Source organism: Ixodes scapularis, unplaced genomic scaffold (genome assembly GCF_016920785.2).
Source record: "Ixodes scapularis isolate PalLabHiFi unplaced genomic scaffold, ASM1692078v2 PGA_scaffold1__304_contigs__length_218370807, whole genome shotgun sequence".
In the NCBI taxonomy this organism is placed as follows: Eukaryota; Metazoa; Arthropoda; class Arachnida; order Ixodida; family Ixodidae; genus Ixodes; species Ixodes scapularis.
In genome coordinates, this window is record NW_024609846.1 from 119,171,406 (window position 1) to 119,192,804 (window position 21,399).

General features: G+C 46.5%; 1 pseudogene; it reads left to right on the top strand.

Moving 5' to 3' along the window:
• Positions 1-375: 375 nt before the first annotated feature.
• On the top strand, positions 376-855 carry LOC120837563 (annotated as a pseudogene).
• The last annotated feature ends 20,544 nt before the right edge of the window (positions 856-21,399 follow it).

Below are 21,399 nucleotides of genomic sequence, written 5' to 3' on the forward strand. Positions count from 1 at the left end.
TACACACCGATTAGCCTTCTAAATTGCGATTATAAAATATTCGCCCGCCTGCTCGCTGCTCGACTGAAATGTGTGATATCCTCGGTTGTAAGAGACCACCAAACTTGCTCCGTAAAAGGAAGAAATATCCAGACAAACCTTCACATTCTATGGCCTATATTAGAAATATGCGAAAGAACTTGTGAAACAGCTGCAATATTGCAAATTGATCTTTCAAAAGCCTTCGACAGGGTGGAACATTATTTCCTTTTTACTCTTCTGAAATATATAAAAGTAGGCGAAATAGTTGAGAAAGGCGTGGGACTTTGTTACAACGATATTACGACTAAGGTGCTTATGAACGGATCTCTCTCAAAGACCATTCAGGCTCAACGCTTGGTGCGTCAGGGTTGCCCCTTCTCACCCTTACTCTTCGACTTGTATTTGGAACTACTCTGCAGAAACATCATAAACAACCACATAGTTCAAGGTGTCCTCTCCGCGGTTGCGAGGGGAAAATTTTCACATATGCAGACGATCTGGTGTTGGTGTGCTCCGATAAACCTAGCATACTAAATGCAATTTCATGTGTTTCAGACTAACAATGACAAAAGTTGTGGCTCCTGGTGTGGGGAGTGGGGGACAATGCCATCTAAATTTGTAGACATTGCATGGTCAACAAGCAAATTGCAACTTTTAAGGGTGCCTTTAAGTGCTACGGACAACGCGAAGTCTATGTGGGACAGCGTCGGAATGAGTGTTAAATCGGCTGCGCGTATGTGGAACATGGGGTACTTTTCAGTCTTTGGTCGAGCTGCCGTTTGCACCATCTTTTTCTCGTCAAAACTGACGTACCTCCTCCAGATCCTACACTGTTCAAGGACGACAGACAATATGTTCAATAGGATATTTGTCACATTTATTTGGAGGTCTTCCCATGAACCGATGAGAAGATCTGATTTATTTCGTTTTATAGAAGACGGTGGTCTTAGCCAAGGTCATATTTTTGTGAGGCAATTAATTGCAATTAGCTCATACCACAACACCCATTCCTTAAAATTTGTAAGAAATTATTTTTGACAAACTATATTGAACCTAAGAACCGATTGGAGGTCTCGCATAATATCGGAAAGTTGCGGGGTTTTTATAAGGAAGTAGCAGACACCTTAGATTACCTAAAAGATAGATTTGATCAGGCTTTTCTAGAGTATTGCTCTAAAATAAGTCTAGTAAAGCAGCTATTAAGAACGTTGTTCCCTGAACCGTTATACCGACTAAGCCCGTTTGATCCTCCACAAAACTGTAATATGGACCAAATGAAAAAATTACGAGAATGCCGATTCCGCCAAAATGCAAAAAAAAAAAAAAAATTATTTCGCTTCCATTCGCGAACTGTGCCGGTGAAGGAGTGGCTTGAGTCCAGAGGCATTGAGGAAGAATGGTCCATGGACTGGGGCTCTGCAAGACTACCGAGATAATTACACATGCTTTTGTAATTTGTGTAGATGCGTTTTTCTTTTGGGATGTTTTCAAAAGAACATTGAAGAAAGATTTCGAGGTGGAAGAGAAACTTCTTCGCTATTCACATTTTTTAGAGCAACTAGATAATGTGCTCGACACGCTTGTCGTTCTAGGGCTTTACAGTCTATGGAAAACCAGAAAGGTTGACAAAGAAGGAGGGATTGCAAAGCCTTCATGGGTAAACTTTAAGAACATAGCTATACGCCTCGCAAGTGGGCTCATTTTCGTCTTCTGCGCATGAGAAAGGAAGTCGCGGTGACGTCAGAACGCCGAGCCCTGATTGACTGATCGCGACCCCCTATTGAGCGGATCGTCTGCTCCTTTGCAACGTCGTCTGCTCGCAACGTCGTTTGCGTCTGTCTTACCTTTCCTGCGACTTTCGGAAGTGCAGGTCTATACGAGCGAGCTCGACTTCGCCTTTCAGAGAGGGCAGACGAAATAACTCGAGCGGTACGTTGTTTTTCTCTAACAACTAGCAGACGCGCATCAAGGAGGGAAGTCAAAGGACTCACTGGCGTGGTGTCCCAAGGCGCCGAGGTTTGTTTGCTAAGAACCGAGAGGCGTGTTAGTGTCCGCAAGTTCCCTCCCAAATATTTTTTCTCTCCTTTCGTGTGCGGCGAGACCCCTCATTATTTAACGGCGTCGGCAGGTTGGCGCAGTTAACGTCGTCTGCTTTACGTCTGCTAGTCAAAGCGATGGCTGCTTTACCTTTCCTGCGTCTGCCGGAGATTCACTGCTTTTTCACCGGCGAGAGTCACCGATGCCTCGGGAAACAAGGAGATAACAAGAGGAAGAAATTGACCTCTTAAAGGGGCACTGACACATCAAAATCGTAATTTATTTTATTATCCGAAACGATTGAAAATGATGCCGGGACATTACCCTCAAAATTCGAAATTAGGGAATTCAGTATTTGTGAATTAAAAAAACAATTTCCAAATGCCGAATTTGAAGTTCCCGCGCGATCCGCGCCAGCGCAGTGAGTCAAATTTTGCGGTCTCCTGCGACTCGACTTTCTTTCGGACCTCCGCACCACGCTGTGAAGCAAAGCGCCGTTGCTACCGCGACCCGTAGAGAGGAGAAGGTGAGCAGGCGGGATAGAAGGGAGCCGGCGCGGGGAAAAACCGGTTTCTTCCCCGACTCGGCGATAAGCCTCTGCTCGAGCACCGCCAAGGTTTCCGAGGGAGAACACAAATTCAGGAAGCGACATCACACCGAAATCTGATTTTTGGTATTTCAAAAAGAAAGGCCGTAGTGCGTTCGTTATTGCGTTAAAAAACATGTTTTACGATTGCCGTTACTAAATGTTATAGAAATGTCGCCTACAAAGCTTCTAAATTTCCTGATTTTTGACGTCACCGATCAAAAGAAGCAAGGAGGTTAGCGCGGGAAATATAAACGCCAAAAATAAAAAGGCGCGCGCGCGCGCGGGGATATTTTTTTTCGCGATGCGGTTTTTTTTGCGTGTCTATGACTACAACTTGCATCGTTTTAGACAATAAAAAAGAATACGACCTTTGGGGTGTCAGTGCCCCTTTAAAGACCGAAGACCAGTTCGCGCTTTCCACTTTTCCCTTGCTTCCTCCTTTCCCCCCTTCCACACTGTCCACCGTTGCCCGTTTCGTCCTCCCCCATGGTGAGGATGATCTTCTGCCTTGCAGAATATCGAGTCTGGTCGTCGGCCTTTAATCTAAAATTGAGGTCAGCGATCAAAGTATAATACGGGAATTGTTCACAAGGGTTGCGCGGGCATATTCCATTCAGCACGCCAGCCGGTCGTGGGCAGATGGTCGCCGAGTCGCGGAGTGCCTGCTAAGCCTAACTGCCCCGCTCGCTTGGTCGCGTTCGGTGGAATCGTGGCCGTTGGAGCTTTTCCCGAGTGTTGGTGGATCCAGCGTTCTTGTTAGTCCTGGTCTGTTTCAAGTACTTTTTACTTCGTTCTTGCTGCTTGAAGTCGGGACGCGTGAGAAGCGCACGTAGAAAAATAAACGTCCGTGTGTCGTCGCGACCGCTGATGATTTGGGGTTTTATGGCGCAAGAGAAACTTAGGCCATATTGCGCCAAACAGGGGTTTTCCCAAAGGGCTTAGAGGTGTAATCTAAAAGAACTGCACGTTACAGCTGGTGTAAAAGGCCAGTGTTATGAAGGAAATTTAAAACTCGATCGAATGGTACCAATGGTTGATCGCCAAGCAGAAAATATGGATGAAAGGGGAGGTGATCTCAAAAAAGATCTGGAAAACATTTTCGGCGCTCTTGGTTTAAAGCTTTGCAATGCCACAGGATGTGCAAAACAGTCATATCTTTCCCACACTTGTCGCAAAGTTTAACATCCTCACCACAGAGCAGGTGCAAATGAGTCAAACGGGTATGACACACTCTTATGGCGCATTCACACTGGAAGCGGATCCGCGTTCGCGAAGCGGTCGCGGATGCGGTTGGCGAGCGACCCCGTTCAGACACACCGAGAGGCGTTTTGCGGTTTCTCGGCGATCACGCGTGATCTTTTGAGACTTGCGTTTGGCAACCCTGTTTTACAATCCAAAATCCACTTTAATTCAAGATCCAAATCCAAAGTTTTACTATTTTGGCACTCGGAATATTTTTCTCCGGGATGTTCGCGCGCATCACAAGTTCAGGCAGCGAAAGAAGAAGCATGGACCCGCCAAACTGGCCTGTGATTCCCTCGACTTCGCCCACACGCAAAGCCCAGCTAGGCGCGCCTTGCTGACTCAGAACAGGATGCCCCCGACTTTTTCTTCGAAGTGGACCCTTCCCGCATGAATAGCTGACCTTGTTTTCGGGATGGAGGGACAGTTTTCCCACCTCGTTGTTCGCTTTTATCATTTTCAAAGTTGTGAGCGGTGGAGTGGACCGTGGTACGGGGGAATGTGTTCGGTGCTAGCCGGTCGTGACTTCGTTGGTGGTGGACTCTCCTCTCGTCACTCGCTCGTCGATCGAGTCTACTGTTTGTTTGACATTAAGCTCAAATAAACGCCGTATGGATTACCTCTGAATTGTCTGGTACGTACACTTTATGCCTTGAGTAGGTTCCATTTATTTATTTTATTAGTAGTAAACGTTACAGGTCGAGCTAGCGCAGGTACCCTGCCCCCTCCGCGGTAGTGCGTTGGCTACGCAATCAAGCTCACGACGTCTCTGTCGGCCTTCGTGGTGGTCATGCACGGTGTCGAAAGCTTTCTATAGTTCACGCGACTATCCTAGTGGGTAAAAAAGCTGACAATTTGGTCGATCAGGGGCGGGTTCCGACGTTCTACAGCCAGAGATTAACAAGGCAACGAGTTTGGGCTGTGGCACCAGGAATAATAAACAAACTCTTACCCGAACCAAATCACCGGTGCGAAGCCCGTTAAAATTACGAGTCAATTCTTTTCGCGGCGGATTCAAGTGACGGACGTGAACATCAAGTTTCTCCGTTCATTTGTCGAAAGCTAAGACTACAGCGCTAGGACTACACCGCCTTGGACGCCTCACCACCGACAGGTGCCATCTTGTTTCGAAACTCACTGATGTCACGTCAGCGTCGCGTTGTGATTGGTTACCGCTTTGCGGTTTGTGAAAGCGGTTGGGAGAAATCGGTCCCGAAGCGGTTGGCAAAAACGCGCTCCAACCGCTCGATCCAACATTGAGATAAACGTCATCATCATGGCCCCCTTTTGCTTCTTTTTACTCCTCCGATCGAGCGTAGCGCATGACGTCAGCATCGTTGCCTCTCGGCGCTCAGCGGTGTCCACGTGATTGGCGTACGCGCCTGTGCAGCGCGCTTCTTGGGAGCAGACCAACCGCCCACCGTGGTCCCGCCGTTACCGCCGTCTTCCGCGTCACAACCACCGTCGTCGTCTCACCGTTTGTGATTATTACCTCTCGGAGTTTCGTCCACACTATGGACACCACGTGCGCAGAGTCGCAGACTTATGCCGCAGTTGTGCAGACGTCGTCGAATGCCGTAGACACCAAAACGTGGCGAAGAGTGCGGTGCAGACGACACTCACGCCTGCCGCACGCCCGCCCCCATCCCACCCGTCGTTGGGACGAGGATCACGTGACATCTCGTACCACGTGATGGCCATGTACTTGGCGGCCCGAGGCCAATGTTACCGGACGGAGCCGAAGTTTCGGTTTCGATTTCCGCTCGTGTTTAAAATTAGATTTAAAAATATATATCCCATTTTTCGCGAAGCAAACGACATAGTGTCTTTTTCTAGGGCTTTTTTAATTTGAAATCACTCATTATCCCGAAATCTTCGGAATTGAGCGGAGTTGCCCTTTAAGCGGCAAAGGAGAACCTCAACCCGACGGACTTTATGGAAGGAACTGTCCCATACCCCCAGTTGCGGCTTGATATTGTGAATCTTGTATGTATCTTTTATTTCAGACACAAAAAAGGGTCTGGGGGGCTGGGGCAAAAGAAGACGAGTTGTCTTCTGACGAGGCTCCAGCCCCTTTTTTACAGCACTCGGAGGAGACACAGGAAAATAAACAGAATAAATATACAAAGATACAGCAATTTTAAAATCCACAACAAACACAACAACACACACAACTGTCAACTTCGTCCTAACTGCAGATCATGAGTGATTTAGTACATATTCTACAATCCTTTTTTTAAAATAGAAAAACGAAATATGTGCTTGGGCCATTTCTGCTATGTTTGGGTGTTTGTTTAGTAAATCTGGTACGAGATATGTAAGGCGCTGTGTACCGTAATTAGTTCGAACCCTGGGTTTCGTATACTGTGCATTTCTAAGACTGTAATTTGCCGAGGTTTCATTGAAGATATAAAGAAAGGGCGCTTCGTTTTGTCTAGTTTTATTAAAAATAAATATAGATAATTTGAGAAGCAGGATTTGATCTATATTTAATATTTTATACTTTTGAAATGCTGGGAATGAGTGTTCGTACCTTTTAAGGTTCTCAATAAATCGAACAGCCTTCTTTTGCAAAATAAATAGTTTTTCCTTATTCGTTTGTGTAGTGGTTCCCCATACTAACATACAGTACTGTAAGCGTGAGTAGACCAGCGAATAATATAATTGCAGTTTCACCCTTTTTGGTAGTAACTCTCGGAATTTGTTTAATATTCCTATTGCTCTTGAAATATCAACCCTCATTTTTCTATGTGTACAGTCCAACTAAGTGTTTCTTCAAACCGTACACCAAGAAACTTGTGATATTTAACGCCTTCAATTTTTTCCCCGTCAAAAAAGATGTTCAATGTACGCGAAATAGGTTTGTTTTTTGATCTGAACAACACATATTTTGTTTTACTAGTGTTAAGATTGAGCTGGTTGCGCTTTAGCCACAATAATAATTTACTGAGCCAACTATTTGCAAATTCCTCGAGCTGATCCAGATTTCCACTAGAAAAAAAGACATTGGTATCGTCAGCATATAAAATAATATCACGCGATTCAGGTATATTCACAATATCGTTTATATAAATTAGAAATAATAGAGGCCCCAGTATGGAACCTTGCGGAACGCCATATATTATCGGTGCGAGTTTAGATTGAAATCCATTAAGTACCGTATATTGAGAACGCGAATATAAATAGCTGCGAATCAAATCTAGTGCATTACCTCTAATTCCGTACACCGATAGTTTCTCCAGAAAAATTTCATGTTTTATTGAATCAAACGCTTTTCTGAAATCCAGGAAAATCCCAATGGTATATGCATGATTTTCTATATTAGTAATTATTTTATCTTTGATATATATTAGGGCTGATTCGGTTGATTTCCCTTTCTGAAAACCAAACTGTTTGTCAGTTATAACATTATTAATAGTAAAAAACCTGTAAAATCTTGAATTAATTATTTTTTCTACAACCTTGGAAAAAAGTGGTAGTACAGATATAGGCCTGTAATTATTAAGGTTCTCATATGGGCCTCCTTTGTGGATAACACTGACTTTAGCAATTTTCATTTTTTCTGGGAATATACCAGAAACCAATATTTTATTACAAAGATCAACAAAAGGAGGCAACACTAACTCCGTTACTGCTTTAATAGCGGCAACCTTGATATCATCAACACCACTTGCGCAGTTATTTTTTAGGGACATTAGTATGTTGCGAACTTCTGTTTCATCTGTTGGTTCTAAAAACATTGAGCTTAATACCGGAATAGATGAGTAATGGTTATCATATACGGTCGCTGATTCACATGCACCAGATGACAGAAAATGTGTATTAAATTTATCTGCCAATAAAGCTTGCGTATATAGAGTACCATCTATTTTAAGTTCTTCAGGGATGAAAACCGGATTTATTGACATTAGTTTTCTCATAGTATTCCACAGCTTAGCTGGGTCTTTATAAATTTCAGAGAACGTAGATTTATAAAAGTTTATCTTCGCCTTTTTAATGTCAAGGGAAAGTTTATTTCTGAATTTTTTATATTCCATAAGTAAACTCTTATCTTTAGTTTTGATAAACGTTGCAAACATCTGATCACGTACTTTGATTCGGTTGTAAAGTTCCAGCGTTACCCATGGCTTCCTTGACTTTTTATGTTTTTTAATCTCCGCTTTTGGGAAAGCTTTATTATAATATTCTTGAAGCTTTGATATAAAAATATCGTAAGATTTTGTCGGGTTAGGTTCCTTAAAAACATCATCCCAGTTTTTTGTCGAAACGAGATTATAGAAATCTTCCAAAGTGGTTGCGTTTATGAGTCTGGAAAATACTGGGTTATTGCGCAGGAGCTTCTGTTGTGAATTGTGTTGGGAGAAGAAGCAAAAAAACGGTAAGTGATCGCTCAGATCTGCAGTTAGAACTCCAGAAAATACATCAGAGGCCAGATTCACGAAACGATCTTACGCCAAAAATGTGCGTAAGACAAAACTTAAGAACAAATCCGTATTCACGAAACGAAATTTTCGTAAGTTTTGCGCAGGTTACGACGAAATCCTACGACAGCTCCGAAGCTGTCTTACGCACTTCTTACGATCAAATCAGCATGGCCGACAGCGTCGCTCAGTTGGTCGCGACATCCAACGGATGTTTATTTTTCTACGTGCGCTTCTCACGCGTCCCGACTTCAAGCAGCAAGAAACAAGTAAAAAGTACTTGAAACAGACCACGACGAACGAACAAGAACGCTGGATCCACAGACACCCGGGAAAAACTCCAAGGGCCACGAGTACGGACTCCGACCGATCGGCAGATAGGCCTAGCAGGCACTCCGACTCGGCGCAGCGATGATCTGACGGTCCTTGGCGAAGACCGTCTGCCCACGACCCGTGCTGAATGGAATATGCCCGCGCGACCCTTGTGAACCCTTCCCGTATTATGCGTAGTTTGATCGCTGACCTCAATTCTAGATTAAGAGGTCAATCTCTTCCTCTTGTCATCTCCTTGTTTTCCGAGGCAACGGTGACGAACGCTGTCGTCGAAAAGGGGCTCTCATCGATTCTATCTCTGTTTTGTGTGATATCAAGCTCAAATAAACGCCGTATGGATTACCTTCGCAACATGGTATGTACACTTTGTTATTAATATTCCATTTTATTCTGACACGACTGCAGATCACAGTCGATCGCTGTAACAGTTCGTGGGTCGCAATGCCGGTCCAACCTTTCTTCGCTGGGTGTCACGTCAGCATCGAGGTAAAGGATCGGTCCCGAATCGCTTATCAATTCGCGGTCCAACAGCGCAAATCCAGCACTTCGATCAAACGCGCGTGTCCGTTCCGTAGTGTGAACAGGCATTTACGTGGCTCTTGCTTACACTGTCATAGTTCAAACGTATCTTTTTTAACGTCGGCTCGCTCCTGCATCTCCGGGGCCGAAAAAAACGCCGCGGCAATTTGTTCCCATCTACGTCGCTCTGCAAACGACTGCGGGCCGTCTTTTACCAACGATGACAGTTGTGTTGACTTGGTAGCGATCGAGTTCGTAGCAGTCAATGGGGATGGTTACGCATCCCGGCCTCGGCATTCCGGCGAGTTTAAATCATGTTAGCGTCGACATTTCACTGCACGGATACGAACCCCAGACCAGCGGTGGCAGAAAGGCCGCCTGTGTTTGTTATGAAAAATCCACGTGCTCCGAACGGCCCCGAACGGCTCCGAACAAATGCCGAGCTCTCCGATTGGTTGTTCGTGCTGCCGAAGACGCCGTCGCCATAGCAACAGCACCGGTAAGTTTTAGTTTTTCCGTACGACAACGTCGCTTTCCTCCTCTCACTTAAGAACGCGTTCGTGAATACCGATTTCTCCTGTTCTTACGATGTTCTTAACTTACGAACTTCTTAGCTAAGTTGTCGTAAACTAAGAAGCTCTTCGTGAATCTGGCCTCAGTTCTTTGGTAATTCGTTAAACAAATATCGATTAGTGATTCCGTACCTTCAGTTATGCGAGTGGGAACGCTGATTATATTTTCACATCCGCTTGCTTGAGCGATTTCTAATAATGCTACACTCGCAGGTCCATTGGTCAACAGATCAATGTTCATGTCTCCAACTAAAACTATTTTCTGATTTATTGACATAACATACTCAAGTAATTCTTCAAGAAAATTGAAAAAAACATTTAAGGCACCTGAGGGTGGACGGTAAACTGCAGCTATTATACAAACTCCGTAACCCACAACCAAAGATTCAAAATCATCATTCATACAAGTGAAATCATGCAGTACATGGTAGTTAAGTTTGTTTTGAATGTACAAGGCAACACCGCCCCCACGACGAGATTCGCGGCAGATAACTTCACATTTATAATCTTGGAATCGCACAATGTCCGATTCTCCTGAGTACCACGTTTCGGTAAATGCAAGAACATCAAACGGAGTAGAAAGTGAATCTAGGAAAAGACATACTTCATCAGATTTATTCCGCAGACTCCGTGCGTTTAGGTGAAACAATTTCAGTGTTTTTGCAGTGACAGCTTTATCAGTGATGCACCGATTGAATAATGCGCTGTCATAGTACGAAGGCTCATTATAATCGCGCGCCATTGTTGTGTCTATTTATTTAGTGGCTTTATACTTCCGGAATGTTTACTCAATTTTAGCTAGATCATTGTCATTGTCAATTCGGATAGGGCGATCGCCGGGTTGCTTCCTGACAAAAATCCTTCCGCCCTTCTGCCAGACAAACTGATAACGTCTTTCCGCTGCCTTCGTCTTTGCCTGCCAAAGCAATCTTTTTGTTTGCGCTGTTAGGTTGTCCATTAACCAGATACCCGACGCGTTATCTTTGAGAACAGCCCTTGCCTGGAACCATCGATCTCTAGTAAGTCGGGACGTGAAACGAACGAGAATCGGAGGCACCTTATCTGGCTTTCCGGGCATCCTGTGCAACGCTTCTACATCGTTTTCAGTCAGTTCAGCAACGCCTAGCTGGTCTGATACTTCTTTCAGTTTGTGCCACAGGTTTTCGTTTGGGAGACATGGAAACCCATGCACCTCAAGGTTCTGTCTGCGGCTGTATTGTTGAAGCTCATTTACTTCCCGTTTTAAAGCTTCGACTTCTCTTTGGGTTCCGCTATTTTCCAGTCTTTCAACACGTTCCCCGAGTTCTTTAATATCTTGGTTTTGCTTTTTCATTTCCACAAGTATCTCATCATATTGATCTGACATGTGCTGCACAGAGAGCTTGATTTTGTCTACTGTTTCTTTTATGGAGAGAAGCGCGTCAACTTTCGCTCCGATCGACATTAAGACATTCAGTTTTCTTGTTATTTCGGCCAACTGGTTCTCGGTTTTCTCTACCGGATCTTTTGATGAGGTTTGTTCCTTTGCTTTTGCAATGGTGCATGTTGAACATTGCCAGGACTCTCTTGTTTCATCGGTCATTTTTTTTAGAGCACTTTTTGTCACACCCGAACATTTACCCATCTGATAGCTAAAACCACACTCTGAACAAGTCATGCACGCCCCCACTGGCAAGACTTCATGGCAGGACAAACATTCTTCTGCCTCTGCCATTTTTAGCTTCTTTCTAATATCAACTAATAGACAAAAGCAGCAGCGGCAGCAGCGATAGCAACACTCAAAAGATCAAGCGTATGTACCAACCTGTAACGTGGAGGGCAGCAAAACTTTAGGCGTCTGCGAAGCAACCTGCTATCGCTGCTGCCGAGTGCTTGTGAAGCCTGTCGTTGAGCATCGTGGCTTTTTCTTTAGTGTCCTGCGATGCCGTCACTGCCACGTAGTTCGTCGCAGCCAATCAGATGGTCCCCTTGACTTGCTGCGATGACTCCGCTTGATCTTGGCGCGTGTGCAGCGATCAGGTCGGCGAAGCAGGGTAGATGAATCGCCTGTAACGTGGAGGGCAGCAAAACTTTAGGCGTCTGCGAAGCAACCTGCTATCGCTGCTGCCGAGTGCTTGTCAGTATGATCTGTATGATCGGTTTCAGGTCTTGGTGGGGCAGGCCAAGAGACAGTTTTGGGTATTCTTTTGCAGAGGCAGCAAGCAAGTCTGCTTTTTCATTGCCAGAAATACCCACGTGGCTTGGGACCCAGCATAATTTGATCTGGTGTCCTAGTTGAAGTGCTCGATTTAGCCGTACCCGAAGACATTGCACGAGAAGATTCTTGCTGTCTGCTAAGGACGAAACGGCCAGAAGAACGCTTTGGGAGTCGACAAACAGAATTACTTTCATGATATTGTTCTCTAATAAGTATTCCACAGCCATTAAAATACCATACAATTCGGCAGTAAAAATACTTGCAAGATTGTGGAGTTGTCGAACTTTGCTAAAGGTAATGGAATAAACTGCACACCCCACAAAAGTTGATGTTCTCGATCCATCAGTGTAGAAATGTGAGTAGTCCTTGTTTTTTTTTTTGTTCTAAATCGGCGAACTCCTGCTGAAGAACGCGTGGAAAAACAGCTTTCTTTCTGTACTTAGACAGTGACCAGTCACAAGAAATCGGCAGAAGGTTCCACGGGGAAACTCTCTCGTTGCCCCTCAGCAAAGCGGCCTTAATGGCGCATTCACACTGGAAGCGGATCCGCGTTCGCGAAGCGGTCGCGGGTGCGGGTGCGGTTCGCGAGCGACCCCGTTCAGACTCACCGAGAGCCGGTTGGCGGTTTCTCGGCGATCACGCGTGATCTCTCGAGACTTGCGTTTGGCAACCCTGTTTTACAATCCAAAATCCACTTTAATTCAAGATCCAAAGCCAAAGTTTTGCTATTTTGGCACTCGGAATATTTTTCTCCGGGATGTTCGCGCGCATCACGAGTTCAGGCAGCGAAAAAGGAAGCATGGACCCGCCAAACTCGCCTGTGATTCCCTCGACTTCGCCCACAAGCAAAGCCCAGCTAGGCGCGCCTTGCTGACTCAGAACAGGATGCCCCCGACCTTTTCTTCGAAGTGGGCCCTTCCCGCATGAATAGCTGACCTTGTTTTCGGGATAGAGGGCCAGTGGCAGTTTTTCCCCCCTTGTTGTTCGCTCTTATCATTTTCGAAGTTGTGAGCGGTGGGGTGGACCGTGGTGCGGGGGAATGTGTTCGGTGCTAGCCGGTCGTGGCTTCGTTGGTGGCGGACTCTCCTCTCGTCACTTGCTCGTCGATCGAGTCTACTGTTTGTTTGACATTAAGCTCAAATAAACGCCTTATGGATTACCTCTGCATTGTCTGGTACGTACACTTTATTCCTTGAGTAGGTTCCTTTTATTTATTTTATTAGTAGTAAACGTTACAGGTCGAGCTAGCGCAGGTACCCTGCCCCCTCCGCAGTAGTGCGTTGGCTACGCAATCGAGCTCACGACGTCTCTATCGGCCTTCGTGGTGGTCATGCACGGTGTCGAAAGCTTTCAATAGTTCACGCGACTATCTTAGTGGCTAGAAAGGCTGTTATTTCGGTCGATCAGGGGCGGGTTCCGACGTTCTACTGGCAGAGATTAACAAGGCAGCGAGCTTGGGCTGTGGCACCCGGGATAATAAACAAACTCTTACCCAAACCAAATCACCGGTGCGAAGCCCGTTAAAATTACGAGGCAATTCTTTTCGCGGCGGATTCGAGTGACGGACGTGAACATCAAGTTTCTCCGTTGATTTGTCGAAAGCTAAGACTACAGCGCTAGGACTACACCGCCTTGGACGCCTCACCACCGACAGGTGCCATCTTGTTTCGAAACTCACTGATGTCACGTCAGCGTCGCGTTGTGATTGGTTACCGCTTTGCGGTTTGTGAAAGCGGTTGGGAGAAATCGGTCCCGAAGCGGTTGGCAAAAACGCGCTCCAACCGCTCGATCCTAGCCGCTTTGCGGTTGAGAACGCGCGGATCCGCTTCGCGAACGCGGATCCGCTTCCAGTGTGAACGCGCCATAAAGGGGAGATGGAGCGATGTTGCCATGCTCTGCACTCTGAAACTCAGGGGCCGAACAATGCTGGGCTTGTTTTCAAAGAGTCGGAAGGACGTAGAAGGTTGAAGTGCATCAACAGTAGGATGTTGAGGATAGCTGTATTTTTTGTAAGCATAACAAAGACTCAAATACTGCCTTCGTCTTTCCAAGGATATTTGATGTGTATCAGCATACAAGCTAAGCACAGGTGATGTTCGAAATGCTCCCGTGTCAAGCCTGAGCCCCAGATGATGGACGGGGTCCAGCATTTTTAGGGCGGACGGACGTGCCGACTCATAAACAATCACGCCATAGTCCAGGCGGGACCGCACCAAGGAGTTATAAAGTCGTAAGAGGCACCGTCTGTCAGACCCCCAGGACGTATGCGACAACACTTTGAGGATGTTTGATGAACGTAGGCATTTATGTTTCAACTCTTTCAAGTGGGGTATAAAAGTGAGCTTTTTATCAAATATTATTCCTAGAAACTTGTGTGCCTCCTTTACAGAGATAGCAACATCATTTAAGTGCAACACAGGATCGGGAGACAGGCCACGGCTGAGTGAAAAGGGAACACAGATTGTCTTTCCAGTGGAGAACCTGAAGCCATTTTGATCGGCCCACTTGCTCATCTCATTGATTGTGAGCTGCAATTGCCGTTCACAGCTGGACAGGTTACAAGAGGAAAACAATATATGTACATCGTCCACATACATTGAGTAGGATACAGATGGTGGTATAACCCGAGCCAGACTATTAATCTTTACAGCAAAGAGTGTAACGCTCAATACTCCACCCTGAGGGACGCCATTCTCCCGGAGAAAAACATCCGACAGGACGGAGCCCAAGCGCACTTGGAAGGTCCAGCCCGCCAAGAAGCTTTGAATGCAGCGAAGCATGCGACCTCGGACACCATATGAGTACAAGTCTCGAAGGATCCCATATCTCCAAGTCGTGTCATAAGCCTTTTGTAGGTCAAAGAAGACAGAAACACAGTACTGGCGTTGGACAAATGCTTCCCGAATAGAAGTTTTCAGGCGGAAAAGGTAGTCTATCGTGGAACGACCCGCTCGGAAGCCGCACTGGTTTCTATCAAACACACCCTCTGCCTCTAAAAAATGTACAAGACGGTGATTAACGAGTCTCTCATAAGTTTTGCCCAGGCAGCTTGTCAGCGCAATTGGGCTGTAGCTCGTCGGTATAGAGGGGTCATTGCTAGTTTTCAGTAGAGGGATTATATGTGCCTTTTTTCCACCAGTCAGGAAAACAAGCAGCATCCCACAGTAAATTAAAAAAGGTGAGCAAATTGTTTAAAGAGTCCGGTGACAGTCTCCTTAGCATCTCATATTGAATTCTATCCGGCCCAGTCGCAGATTCTTTTTTGACGCCAAGAGCCAATTGAAGCTCACACCGTGTAAATGGCTCATTATAAGGAACACCCTGGGCACCAGAGAAAGAAATAGCTTGTTTTTCTGCTGTTGCTTTAAACCTCTTAAAGGATTCACTATAGTTGACTGAGTTAGAGACTTCCTGGAAGTGTTCACCGAGAACATTTGCTCGTTCCTTGAGGGATGTTGCTGATGAAAAAAGGGGTATCCTGAAAGACCGGTAGTCTCCCCTGATCCTTCTAAGACGATCCCACACTTGCTTTGATGAAACAAAATTACTCAAAGAGGTGACATATTTTTTCCAAGAACTGCCTTTGGCTTGCTTTCGCGTCCAACGAGCTTTGGTTCTTCTTTTCTTGAATTCAAGCAGATTCCGTGGAGTGGGATATCGTCTAAACATGCACCACGCCTTGTTTTGCAACTTCCGTGTTGTGGTGCAGTCCTCATTCCACCACGGCTTGCACTTTTTGGGGAGTCGTTCAGAGGTCTGGGGAATGCTGCGTGATGCGGCATCTATAATTGCTTCAGTAACGTACAGCGTGGCATCTTCGGGGCCCATATATAAGAGAACAGACGAATCAATAAAAGCTTCCAAACAAAAAAGAGACCAATCAGCCTTTTCCAGTTTCCACCTTGGAAGTCGTGTTGGAATGGAAGGAATTGGCATCGTGCTTTCTAAAACAATAGGGAAATGATCGCTTCCAAAAGGGTTATTTAAAACCTTCCATGAAAAGCATGGAAATAAAACTGGTGATGATATAGAAAGGTCAATAGATGTAAATGATTGATGAGCTGCACTAAAAAATGTTGGTTCTCTCCCATTAAAAAGACACAACCCAGATGATAATAAAAACCGCTCTATGACACCTCCGCGTAAATCCTGGCGAGAACTACCCCACAAAGGGTGGTGGGCATTAAAATCGCCCAAAATTAAAAAAAAAGGTTGAGGTAATTGTTTTAAAAGTGACTCAAGTTCACTGACATGCAGTGGAGAGTTACGTGGCAGATAAACAGAAACTACCGTAATTAAACGGTCAACAAGAAGGCATACAGCTACAGCCTCTAAGGGCGTAGAAAGGGGGACCTCCGAGCAAGCAACACCAGTCTGCACCACCAGTGCCACTCCTCCCGACATATTAGGGGAGAGTCTATCTTTCCTAAAAACTTGGTGCCGACGTAAAATCTGCGTATAAGTGTTGTTTAGATGTGTTTCTTGCAGGCTGAGTGCAATGGGTCTCAGCTCGTCCATAAAATAATTTACATCATCAATATTTCTCATAAAGCCACGGCAGTTCCACTGCATAAAATGGAAACGAAAAGGCAAACAGCGCGCAGAAAACGGGGACTAGAGGAAGTGCAGACAGGACAGCGCTTGTCCTGTCTGCACTTCCTCTAGTCCCCGTTTTCTGCGCGCTGTTTGCCTTTTCGTCTGTATGAACCAACTAACCCACATCGCCACCCTTATAAAATGGAAATTGGTCATTGCTTTAAAAACGAGTTTAAATGTGACTAAAGAAGAAGGAAACGCTGGGAGAATAAGTGAAAGTTCTAAAGATGCCGCAAGTGGCAAAAATTAATTCGCAATGTCACGTTGGTGTGATCACCGGTTTTTTTACTTTTATGCTTACTCTTAAAGGGCAACTCCGCTTCTTTTCCAGTAGTGCAAAACTATACAGTTCTCTTTGTTATCATCTACAAAACCCCCATGGCAAATATTACGACGGAATTCCGCCTAGAAGTTCATTAAAATCGCTGTCAAAGTTTGACAAGCACGAATCCGCTGGTTTTGGATGAGACGTGCGGGACAGACAACACTGCCCGGCTGCATTTCCGCTTCCTCCAAATTCCTTCTCCCGGCACGTCCGCGACGTCATCAAGCATGTACAGCTTCTTTTTTTTTTTTTTCAATTTTGTTTTCTTTCCCGGGGAGAGCACGGGTGGCGCCAGCGCCGTGAAAGACGTGAGTGACGCGCTCGGCCGGCCCGGCGCTCGACTATTGATACTACTGATAAGCCGATCGCCTCGTTGAGCGCGGCTTGTGTTACATCGCATACTTTCGAACACCAAGTAAAAGGAGGAGAGGGAAGCTGCTTTTGTAAGAACTTTGAGTGACAGGTTAATCTTCTATAATCTTCTGGGAGGAGAATAGCGACGCCTGTGCTAATCCAGGAGGCACAAAGGAGGATCCTGATAAGAGGGGAGCTCCTTCTTCCCCTTGTATATCACGTGGGTGTACATGCTTAGTGATGCCGACTACACAATGTTGCCCGGCTTTGCCACCGTTTCGGTTTCGGTTTGTGATCATGGCTAGAGTAAAATTACACGAAAAATATTTTATTTTTCGCGAAGCAAAGGATTGGGGATTGTTTTTGAGTGCTTCAAAAAGCAAAATCGGCTACTATCTCAAAATTTTTGAAACTAAGCGGAGTTGCCCTTTAATAGTCTGCCACTCCATGCCGTCTTGGTCAGACGCATGAGTGGAGACGTCTTCGCACTCATCCATGGCCTCAGTTTCCTGAGGCGAGGCTTTTCCTGCAGGTTTCTTTAGGTTTGGGGAACAAGGCGCCATGCCCCGCCCACGACCAGACCCAGGCAAAGGGACAGAGGAGGTGCTGGGCGAGGCGTCGCCCAAGTCCACCCGTTCCTGTCCCTTAGGCACTGCAGGTGCGGCCCGAGAGCCATGCCGCTCCTTCGATGGTGCTCTCTCCAGGGAGTGTGGACAAGAGTGTCCACCCTTCTCCCTGGAAGGAGACTGCGGAGGACGGACGGTTGCGGTAGCCACCGGCCCATCCTGGGTCTGGGAAACAGCTTTAGAAAACAAAGGCTGTTGTCCCGTTCGAGTGCGAAGGTTCGCACTCTGGCTGGGAGGGTCGGTAGACGGCCCAGCCGAGATTGCACGCCCCGGAAGCTGAATCTTCAGCTGGGGCGTAAGGACTGCAGTGGCCTCCCATAGTCCAGAAAGGATGTCTGGGTGGCCGCTGCAACCATCAGTGGTGCAGGTCCCCGCTGCACCACCTGCGCAAAACTGCCTTTACGCAAGAATCCGAAGCGACGGCGTGCCTCTGGGTAGGAGAGGTTTTCCTTGACTTTAAGTGCAAGTACCTCCTTCTCCTTCCACGTTCTGCAGGATCGAGAATACGCAGGGTGGGGATCACCGCAGTTCACACAGTGTGCGTCGTTGGTGCAAGAGTCTGTGAGGTGGTTATTTTTGGCACATTTTGCACAAGTGGCTTTCCCACGGCATTGCTGGGAACCATGGTCAAACCTCTGGCATTTGAAACACCTTCGAGGATTAGGCACATAGGGCCGAACCCCGTAGTGGAGATAGCCAGCTTTCACGGCCTTTGGAAGTGTGGCGGACTCAAACGTTAAGACTATGTGTTTTGTTTTGAGTTCTGTGCCATCACGACGAATTGTGATTCGTCGTGCAGCGACAACTCCTTGGCTAAAGAGGCCCTCCACCACCTCTGCGTCAGATGTGTCCAGCAGGTCGTCCTCGGAAATTACTCTTTGGACGGTGTTCAGTTTGCGGTGGGGGTAACACTGACTTTATAGTCCGAGACAGAGTTAAGAACCAAGAGGGCATCATTCTGCTGCTTTGTATTAATTTCCACCAGGTCGTCTCCGGACGCCATTTTCTTTGCATTGAAGTTTTTGCCAACAACTCCTTCCAGTGCCTTGGCTACAAGGAAGGGGGACAGTTTGCCCAGCGGCTTTTCATTCTCAGAATGAAGAACGAGAAATCTTGGAAATTTTTCAGAAACAGAGGATTTTTCAGACTGGAATGGTACTTCGGTGCGGACCCTTTTCGGGGCCCGATCAGAGGTTTTTTTTAGTTTGCAGACCCATAAAGAGGGGAAGAAAATTCAGTGCCCGGTTGCACCGCCCACCACGGAGCCCAACAAGGGGGTAGGTAATGTGCCATAGCAAGAAAGGCTTGGCTGACACAATTACTGTACCAGTGGTTGCAGGGACAGGACCTGTTTTCACTCAAGGTTGGCCCTTGCCGCCTAAGAAGGTGAAAAAGGAAGGAAGAGAGTGTAGAAAAAAGAAAAAGAGGTGGGAGGAAAAGTGAAAGAAGGAAGAAGAGGGTAGAAGAGGCGACTGACTGAATGATCCTGGTCGGGCCACGCCAGGACACCCGTCTACGAGAAACAGAGGTCGAAGCGGTGTATTGCCTCGCCCGGGGGGCCCCAAAGGGTCCAAACATACCCCGGGCTCAGCTCAACCTCCAGGGTCCCCTTTTCCCCGGACACCGGTTAAGCCACGCACAGCCAGACATGGGTGGGCGAACCTACTTGGCTCGGGGTTCGTAGTGTCGCCACTCACCAAGCACCTACTAAAGCAGGTGCCCCCTGCGTGCGGGTATGGTGGCCCACATGGCTGGAGTCCGTGGTGACGCTACTCACCAAGCACCTAGCACCTAAGGTGCAGGCGCCCTTTGCGGGGCTCGGGGTCCGTGGAGACGCCACTCTCCAAACACCTGCTTTCACAGGTGCCCCCTGCGGGGTCGTCGCGACCGCGACGCTGTCGGCCATGCTGATTTGGTCGTAAGAAGTGCGTAAGACAGCTTCGGAGCATATAGGATTTCGTCGTAACCTGCGCAAAACTTACAAAAATTTCGTTTCGTGAATACGAATTTGTTCTTAAGTTTTGTCTTACGCACATTTTTGGCGTAAGACGGTTTCGTGAATCTGGCCTCTACACTTCCGAAAGTCGCAGGAAAGGTAAGACTGACGCAGACGACGTTGCGAGCAGACGACGTTGCAAAGGAGCAGACGACGCTCAGATAGGGGGTCGATATCAGCCAATCAGGACTCGGCGTCCTGACGTCACCGCTACCCCCTGCGCAAGAAGCAGACGAACGTGCCCTCCGCATACCAGTGGGTCAACGGGTGGTTAAAATTTGTGAAGACACGGAATGGAAAGAAGTTGTAAGTAATCCTAGCCGTTCCCCGGACATCATGTAAAGCAAGCTCTCTAGCCTGCAGCGTAAACTATGCAGAATGGATACCTATATCAACACCTTTATCTGGTTGGTGAATAGTATACTGATGACTCAAATCCTACGTGGTCATTAACAGAGATGGCAGTAATGGCATTACTGTAATGGAATTACAGTAATTGAATTACTTTTTGGAGTAATGAGTGATGTAATGAATTACTTCTCTAGGCTAGTAATTTAGTAATGTAATGAATTACTTTCAGGAAGTAATTTCGAGAAAATTACTCATTACTTTTGAAATTACTTTTGTCATAAATTAGAAAATTCGTTTGCAAGCTTTAAAAAAGAGAAAAATTAGTTTGCATGGTCAATTGTGAAAGAGCATCAGAGGAAATAATCGGCGGCCACCTGATCGCAAAGCCTCGTACGAAAAACTAAACGGCCGCACAAAGGGGGGCTGGAATGGCGAAGGAAAAAAGCTTGCGTGTAGACATCGCTGGAAGGCAAAGAAACTCCAGGCATTACAAATTCACGGCGTCGCATCATCACGACGATACTATACTTCGTTCATCCCTAAGCTGACATGCGGTGGAAGCTGCAAACTAACCAGGACCAATCAAACACCTCCCTTTAATCAACTGACCCGTCCTTTTTGTTTTGGCGCGTGGTCATGAAAGAGAGCGTGGTTACGTGACAAAAGATAGACGTGTGACTGTTCCAACGTGCACGTAGCTTCCACCGCACTGTCAGGTTAGGGGTGAACGGATACAAGGCGAAGGACACGTCACCAGTGAGGTCCAACACATTTTAAAACCTAAAAGGATAAAACAAACAGACCCCAGCATTCTTGATCTTTCGTCAAGCAAGGTCAAACTTTAAAGGGCCACTCCGGCCAAAACTCAAAATGAAATAAATTACTGGTATCGCTGTAGTGACACAAAATACGACCCCAGCCAAAATATTACATCCGTGGGACGCCGCATTCTCAACTAATCCCGATAATAAAAATGCGACCCGCCGCGAGCCGCTGCTCCTTAGCGGGCGGCCAGCGGATTGCCGATCGCTAAAGCAACATTGGGCCCTGACGTCAGTATCGTTCTCTTTTTTTTTCCTCCGGCCCGGGCTTTGCGCGGATTGCGCTTCTTTGAGCCGGTACCACCGCTAATTCGGCTTGTGATTGGCGTGTTTAGCCGTTGCTTTTATCTGTAGCCCGTTTAGCTTCGGTATAGCCTTTTGTTTATTTGCCCTTGTGAG